Genomic DNA, 9,014 nt, shown 5'->3' on the forward strand with positions numbered 1-9,014 from the left:
ACTTACTTATGCACACATTCGTCTTCAGTGTTTATATGGGGAACCATATAAACCATCACACAATGATGGTTTTTATTCTTTGGTGTCTGCTACCTGATCCCTTCAGCCCCTCGTGATCACACAGGCTTGTGTGCTTCTTTACTGTGGGATTCGTTGCTTCTGATCTAGATGGCTGTTTGTTTGCCTTCAAGCCTTTAAGACCCCAGACGGTATATCTTTTGATAGCTGGGCACCATCACCTTTCTTCACCACGTTTGCTTATGCACATGTTTGTCTTCAGCAATCATGTTGGGAAGGTGGGTATCATGAAAGGACCGTTTAGCTGAGCAAAATGCTCTTGTATAAGGGAATACGTGGGAGGAGACCCAATGTCTACCTGCTACCCTACTACTAAACCTATAAATATATGCACATAGGTCTATTTCTCCCATAATCATAAATATGTTTACATATGTACATGTCTGTATTTAGGCCTCTATGTTTGTCCTTAGCCTCCTCCTCTTTTCCTCTATTTCCTTATGCTTTCCTCCTGTCCCAGTCTTCATTCTGGTTTCAGTAATTCCTTTCAGTTATATTGCCCTTGGTCACTCCCTGCCAGTCTTCCCATCCCCTCCCTGCCACTGGTTTTGAACCACTGACGGTTCCCTTGTCCCTGGGTTGGCCAACATCTCCTCCCTTCCCCCACCTCCCACATTCTCATGTCCCTCCAGGACCATTGGTCCTGTTATTTTCTTCTCACATTGTTTATTCAGCCTATCCTGCAGAGATACTAATATGTGCATAAAATTGTGGATGGTTTCGACAGCACCAAAGTGGCACATAAGAACATGGCGATGTTGCCAGCAACACCGACATGCTAACAAACAAAAAAGCCACTGACAAACAAAATTTAAAAGAAGAAAAAAACAAAACAAAAAAAGAACCAAAATTTTAAAAAATAGTAGATTTATTGATCTGATAAAAAAATGGAAGAAACCCTGAGATTATTACACTGTTACTTTTCTAATTTGGAAATGGAAGTGACTCTTGGAAATCACCTCTGAACTAAATAATAGCTGGATATGTAAAATAAACAACACTCACGAGGAATTTATTTCTTTGAGCCATCCATTACAAGAGATCAAAAGAAAACACCTTCCCAAAAATAAGGTGCGAAGGCAGGAAGGGGTAGGGAAATCTGATGACTGGAAATGAGAATCCCAGGGAGAAAATGAGGAGAGTACTCACACATTCCAGTGATTGCAACCAAAATCACAGAATATTTTGTGTATAAATTATAAAAATGAATACTAATTTGCTGGGTAAACTTCCACTTAATGCACAATAAAATATTCAAATCAAAGCAAAGTAATCTGTATATCTCACTAATTTTCTTCTGATATTTGTATATCATAAAAAGGCGAAAGATAAATATGTGTATTCTCTTGATTATAGTTATCACTTCCCATGTGTAAATATTTGTTTTAAATGAGCATTTCTACATTTTCAGAATGGGGATATGATTTGCGATCATCATATCTCAAATAAAACTATATTTTAAAAAAGATTTTGCCTTCTTGAACTGTCTTTTGAATCTTCTGTTTAGATCTTTTAGCTTATCTTTTTTTCCCAGTTGATTCAATTTTTTAGTTGATTTCATTTCAGTTGATTTGCTGATATTCGATAAAAAGTTTTAGAGTCTGTTCTAACATGCTTCGTTTTTTTTTTCCTTTCTTTCAGGTTTTTTAAATTATTTTGTTCGTGTATTCATATATGATTTTCTTTATATCATGCAACAAATCATCTGATCTTCAGTCATTTGCATTCCATGTGTCAAATACATTCTGAAGATGGTGTTTAAATGACAGTGGGGTAGACTCAGGGTTAGATGAGCCCTGGTGGCTTAGTGGTTACACATTGAGCTACTAATGGCAAGATCAGCAGTTTGAAACCGCAAGCTTCTCTTCAGGAGTAAGACTGGGCCTTTAGTCTCAGAAACTTACAGGGGCTCTTCTACCCTGTCCTGTGTCAGGTTACTGTAGGTTGGCATCAAATTGATGGCAGTGAGATACTTAAGATTGTGCTCTGGCTTTTAGGTCCAGACTTGTTCTACTTTTCTGCAGCTTCAATTTGAACATACACATGAGTAATTAATCTGTTCCACAGCTTATCCTTGGTCGTATTCTGATGGATGCTACTAAGGTTCCCCCATTACCTCATTCCACAGATGTAGTCAGTTTGATTTCTGCGTATTCCATCAGGTATAATGAAATACAACAAAAATTTTGTGTTTATGTTGTTGCAAGAAAGTATTTACAGTAAAGAAATCACTGATCTAAATTATATTAAGAGCTCTACAGCATTGAATCTATAACACAGGCTATATTTTTCAACTATTGATTTTCCTTTAGTGTGTGCAACTTTTTTATTCCAATCTCTAGTAATTACCAATGTGGCTTGATTGGATGCTTGCTCAATTTAGGACAGTAGAAGTTTGCAAATATCTTCAAATTCTTCAATGTTGGTATGTAAATGTGAATAATAATGATTAACTTGTCTTCCCTGTAGATTATAGATGCTATTCTATGATTGACAGTACTGTTTTTCATTTCTCTCTCATTCTCTCTTTTTTGTGTGTGTGGACGGGAAACTTGAGCTGCTTTATTTAGCTTCTAGTTTCTGGGAGCTCAGGCATTAGGATTATTCTGGACAACAGAAGACAACACGACTGTGCTTACAGAGCTCGTTCTCGTCTGCAGGACCACCTTTTAATTGTCGTCCTCCCCGTGGCGGGTGCACACATCCGGAGGTCAAGGTACAGTACACTCGACAACCAGCACCACGTTCTGTAACTCAACAGGCACACGCAACGTCAGCATCTGGGAGTATTTTTTGGAGAGGAAAAAAAAGGTGACCAAAATGGGTTTAAATTGATTAACACTATTAAATCACATCTAATATTTGATACTACATGATTCAATACAGCTATACGACACAATTATACAAAATGTGTTAACATCAAAGAATACAACCAAAATTAAGATAGCAAACAAACTGGGTTTTTTTTTGTACAGGAAAATACTTTTGAAGTTTGCATGTAACTGCCCATTCTTTTAAAGAAAATCTACTGCAAGCAAAGTTATCAACCTCCAGAAAAATCATACGTAGCATTACTAAGCATATCCCCCCAGAGTGTACAATATGCACACTTGGAAAATACAAAATTTTAAAAAATGTAAGCAACAGGTGAGCTCCATATTTATAAGACTGTGAAAAGAAGTCCCGTTTTAGCACTGTCATATAAAAAATGGTCTTTCAATGCGAAGTTCATGAATTGTCCTCCTGCTGGGACCACACTTTACAAAAACACCTTGTTTCTGAAATGAGATTACAGAGCAAGATAGAGTATCATAGCAATGTCATCTTAATAAAGTTTGTGGTTTTAAAACTTTTACTATTTTATCAAAGCATGTCCCTTAGGTGTGTAGGATTCATTTTTAAAATTCTTTCCTAGAAACAGTACACAAAGGAGAGGTGCGTGTCTTCCAGTCACTTCTGGAAGAGGCTTCTGGGGCTGTGAAGGAGCTTCCTTCTCGCAGTGTCTCGCTGCTTGGTTTTGGCCTCAGTGTGTGTTAAGATGTGAGATTTCAGGTGAGTTGACTGAGCAAACTTCTTGTTACAACCATAGAAGGAGCACACATAGGACCTGTCTCCTGTGTGGATCCGCACGTGCATGCACAAATTGAAGTCCAGTGAAAAACACTTCCCACGGCCTTTGCACGTGCACTGTTGAGAGAGACCAGAGATCAACCCATGCAGCTGGGGGAAAGCCAAGAAACACGGCCCAGCCTCTCCCCAAACCCAGAGTCCACCCACAACTAAGGACTTGGATACAACTGAGGAGGGCCATGGGACAAGTGACAGCAATCTTCCCAAATGAATGTGTGTGTGTGTGTGTGTGTTTGGGGGTGGGGGTGGTGATTGGGTTCCTAGCAGTTTTTCACTGAGGGTGTTTTGGGTGTGGACCACCTGGAAAAGCAACTTGAGATTTAATTACTAAGGTACCATGAACTTGGTCAGTTGTTCCTGGGCTTCTAATAAACAAGGCAAACCCCCCCCCCTTCTCTCTCCCTGCACTCAGAGGATAAAATTGCAGAAGACCCTGATGCGTGCAATACACCATCATTAGAAGGAAGTTGAGTGAAGGAGCAATGGTCGAAAGTACTGGGCTGCAAACTCAACAGCTGCTCCTTGGGAGAAAAGGGGGCTGTCGGCTTTTTCAGAGACTTATAGCCCAGAAACCCCCAGGTCCTGCTCTACTTTGTCTGACACCATAGGGTCCTTCTTTCCTGTGAGCTGGAACTGACCTGAGTGCAGTGGACACTTTTGGGGTTTATCAACTACAAGCTACAGACAGACAGACAGACATGCTCTGGGCCTCAGTGACAGCACTAGAGCTTCCAGGACCAAGCTGCTGCTGTTCTGGGTACTTCCCACTCTTTGACCTTCCAGCCCCCCACAGACAACACGAGGGCCCCCTAGGGTCCCCGGAGAAGGTGCTGACTCTACCTGCAAGGGCTTCTCTCCAGTATGAAGCAGCTGGTGTCCTTTGAGCTTTGAGCGCTCGACAAATCCTGGCCGCACTGGGCACAGACGTGGACGCGGGGCCCTGGTGTGCAGGTGCTTAGTCATGGCTGAGCTGTCCCTGAACATCTCCGTGTAGCCTTTGTGAGGGCAAGCTATTGTTCTCGAGGCATCATCTTCTTTCATTTTTCTCGGCGTCATTATGGCAAATTCTGCCAGCTGTTTGAGGTCCAAGATGTTGATGCTCGGGATCCCTCCGGGTGGGGAGCTTCTTTCCCATCATGCACTCCGAGTAGTCAGGAAGGGAGTTCTCCCCAAGGATCTGCTCCTCAATCACAGTCTCATGGTCTCATCTGGAGCCCCCCACCCCTGCAAGAGCCATTTTCAGCCTGACCCGCCACCCCCACCATCGCACAGGATGGCCATCTTTCGGGGCCACCATACTTTCCCTTTTATTTCTCTTTTTGAGGATGAATGTGGGATCATATATAATTTTCTATTTGTTACTCCCATATAGTAGACCATAAGATATAAAGGGCATCCACTAGAAGAAAACAAAAACAAAAAAATCCCAGATAGCTTCATAGGAGATTACTACCAAGCATTCAGGGAAGAACTGACACTAATCCTGCAAAAACTCTTCCAGAACATAGAAAAAGACAGAAAACTCCCAATCTCTTTCTATGAACTACTTTAGGTATCACTCTGATACCTTAAGTGGACAAGGATCCCACAAGAATTGAGAACTACAGACCAATATCCCTAAGGAACAGCAATGCAAAAATCCTTAACAAAATACTGGCCAATAGAATACACATGTATATAAAACAAATAATTCACCATGACCAAGTGGGATTCATACCAGAGATGAAGGGACTGTTCAACATATGAGAGATCATTAGTATCATTTGCCACATTGACACAAAAAAACTATAAGAACCACATGATAATATCAATAGATGCAGAAAAAGCATTTTCAAATATCCAACACCAATTCATGTTCAAGACATTGAAGAAGATAGGAATGGAAGGAAAATCCCTCAATATAATACAATCTATATATGAAAAACCAACAGCCTATGTGATAGTCAATGGAGAAAAGATGAAGAGGTGAAACTGTCATTATTTGCAGATGATATGATTTTATATAAAGAAAATCCATAAAGCTCCACAAGTGGAGTGCTGGAAGTGATAGAGGAATATGGCAGAGAGGCAGGATACAAGATCAATAAGCAGAAGTCTTTCAGACTGCTATACACATCAGACAAGACCATGGAAGAGGGAATTAAAAAGGAAGTACTCTTCACAATAACCAAGCACAAATTAAAATATCTAGGGATATACCTCACTAAAACAAACAAAATATTTGTAAGAGGAAAACTATAGAACACTATTAAAAGAAACCAAGAATGACCTCAATAAATGGAAGAATATCCCATGCTCATGGATTAGAAAACTCAATGTAGTAAAGATGTCAGTTCTGCCCAAGGCACTATATAAGTTAAATGCTATCCCGCTACAAATACCATCATCTATTTTCAAAATATTGGAACAAAACTGATTACCAACTATATATGGAGAGAAAGAAAAGTCCAGAATTAGCAGAGAACTCCTCAAGAAGGACAAAGTAGGAGGGTTTACTTTACCTGACTTTAGCACCTATTATACAGCCACAGTGGTCAAACCTTAAGGTATTGGTATAATGACAGATACTCAGACCAATGAAAAAGAACTGAAAACTCAGAAATAAAATTATCAGCACACAGACATCTGATCTTTGAAAATGGTCCCAAAAATATCAAATGGGAAGGAGATGCCCTCTTCAGTAATTGGTGCTAGAAAAAAATGGATATCTACCAAGAAAATGAAGAAAGACCCTTACCTCACTCCATGCACAAGAGTAAACTCAAGTTGGATCACAGACCTTGAGGTGAAACCCTAAACTATTAGAACCATCAATGAAGGAACTGGGACAAACCTGATAATTTTGGCCTTTGGAATACGTAGGCTATCAGAAATAGGGAAGAACACAAACACAGAGGGGCAAAAATTGAAAAGTAGGATATACTGAAAATAAAACACCTGTGTAAATTGAAAGAATTCACCAATAGAGTAATAAGTGAGCCCACAGATTGGGAAAGCATCTTTAGCAAAGACATATCATTGTTTATTACGAAAATCTATAATACTCTGTTAGCTTACAATAAGAAAAAACCTAATTTCCCCCTGGGGAGATGGGCAAAGGACCTGACAGAAGTTTCACAAGGGCAGAAATATGAATGGCCAATAAACATATGAGAAAATGTTCCTGATCATTAGCCATAAGAGAAATGCAAATTAAAACAATTATGAGATACCACCTAACACCCTCAAAGATAGTCCAGTACAAGAGCTCAGAAAGCAACAAGTGTTCGAGGGGCTTTGGTGAGATAGGAACTCTCATCCACTGCTGAGGACCTGTAGGTATGAACAGCCACTATGGGTATCGATTAGCCGATTTCAAAATCAGATGGAAATTGAGCTACCATATGACACAGCAGTCCCCCTACTGGGCATATACCCAGAAGAGGCAAGAAACAAATCATGGCCAGATATCTGTGCTCCAGTGTTCATTGTGGCACAGTTCACAATTACAAGGATATGGAAACAACCCAAATTTCCATCAACAGATGAATGGATTAAAAAAACTGTGGTACATACAATGGAGTACTATGCATCACTAAAAAACAGTGATGAATGCATGAAGCATGTCACCGCATGGGAAGAACTGGAGGAAATTATGCTAAGTGAAGTAAGCCAAGCACAAAAGAACAAGTACAACATGAGTCCACTGAGGTAAGTTTATAGAAAGAAAAGAAAAGAAAGAGATGCAAAAAGGGCACAGGGGAAAAGCTACTGAATAGTTTAATTTTCTAATAATTCCCATTTCTTCATATTTAATATATACAGACTCCCACCAAGTGGCAGTATGCAACAGACAGGGATAAGAGGTTCCCACTGAACCAGAAAATGTAGATGGGCATTATGTCTTACAAATCATGAAAGGATTAAGTGGTTTTCTGGATAAAGACTTGAAAATTATTGTAATCAGACATTTAAAAGTATGTACTCTATTACTCTGAAGGTAATCTCACTTTCTTTTAAGAAGTCAATTTACAAGGTGAGAAAAGCCAAAAGATGATTTTAATAATGGTAATAATCAAGAGGATATTTAAAAATATGATCCTTTTCTTTTCTTTTTTTTTTTTTAATATGATCCTTTTCAAGTAAATTAAATGTAGAAGAGATATAGAAAGCCAACAGATGAAAGTTTTCAAAAAAGAGAGGATGAGTAGAACATTTAAAGGGTGAAAGGTCACTACTAGAATTGACATATGTAGGGAAGCAAGGTACAGCCATTACGGAAATCAATTTGGCAATATCTAAAACAGATGGAAATTGAGCTATCATACAACTCAGTAATCCCCCTACTAGGCATATATCCAGAAGAGTCAAGGTAGACTAGAGAAACAAATTCATAGACATTTACATGTGCATAAGAAAGACCTTTATATACAAGTGCAATTGTTATTGAGAAAACATCCAATCCCAGTCCAGATCAAGTCCATTAGTCCGATATTAGCCTATGTGTCCAATCCCAATCTTCAGACTCACAAAACACATGCAATGATGTCGAATGCAAGAAGATCACAGGCCAGTGGGTGAGAAGTCTTGTGGATCCAATGGTGGTATAAAACATCTCAGCACTGGCAGGGGTCTCCCTGTGGCTTCTCCAGCTCAGAGCACTGGCGTAGTTCCATGTGTCTTGTCAGTGGAGCACCTCCTAGGGAATGAGCATTGTCACTGGGGAGAGTCTGACTCCTGCTGCCTCCAAGGAGGAAATCCAGGAATTCCTGTAATTCTTAGGAGAAGTCCATGTCCACACAGAGGCCTCGTTGGCTATGATCTGATTGACAGACTAGACTCCACCCCTTCACTTTTAATCCTATCAAGTACCAAATTGACACCAGATTATGCAACTACCACACCTGGTGGGGCTTAATCAAGGGCAATGTAGCCAAGAAGAGTTACTGAAATTTGAATGAAAGTTGAATATGATAGTGGGACAAGAGGAAAGTAAAAGGAAGTAGAGGAAAGAACTAGGAGGCAAAGGACATTTATAGAGGTCTAAATACAGGCATGTATATATTTAAATATAAAGATAGGGCCATATTTCTATGTACATATAATTATGTTAAGTATTAAAGTAGCAGATGGGCATTGGGCCTCAATGCAAGAAAATTTTGTTCTAATACCCGGGCATTCCATGATGCTCAGCCTCCTGACACAATCACTGAAGACAAAAAGGGTGAATAAACAAATGTGGTGAAGATCCAAAGCCCATTAGTAGGCCACTGGAGAACCCCTTGCAGAGGAGATGAGCCAGTCAGGGTGCGATGTAACAATGATGA

The 9,014-nt window shown here is 39.7% G+C and overlaps 1 pseudogene; it reads right to left on the reverse strand.

Moving 5' to 3' along the window:
• Nucleotides 1–3,528: 3,528 nt before the first annotated feature.
• The window catches only part of LOC101648492, a 14,184-nt pseudogene continuing 8,698 nt past the window's right edge, over nucleotides 3,529–9,014 (reverse strand).

The sequence above is a fragment of the Echinops telfairi genome, unplaced genomic scaffold, assembly GCF_000313985.2.
Source record: "Echinops telfairi isolate 266 unplaced genomic scaffold, ASM31398v2 ScPeMD7_3509;HRSCAF=4178, whole genome shotgun sequence".
Lineage (NCBI taxonomy): Eukaryota > Metazoa > Chordata > Mammalia > Afrosoricida > Tenrecidae > Echinops > Echinops telfairi.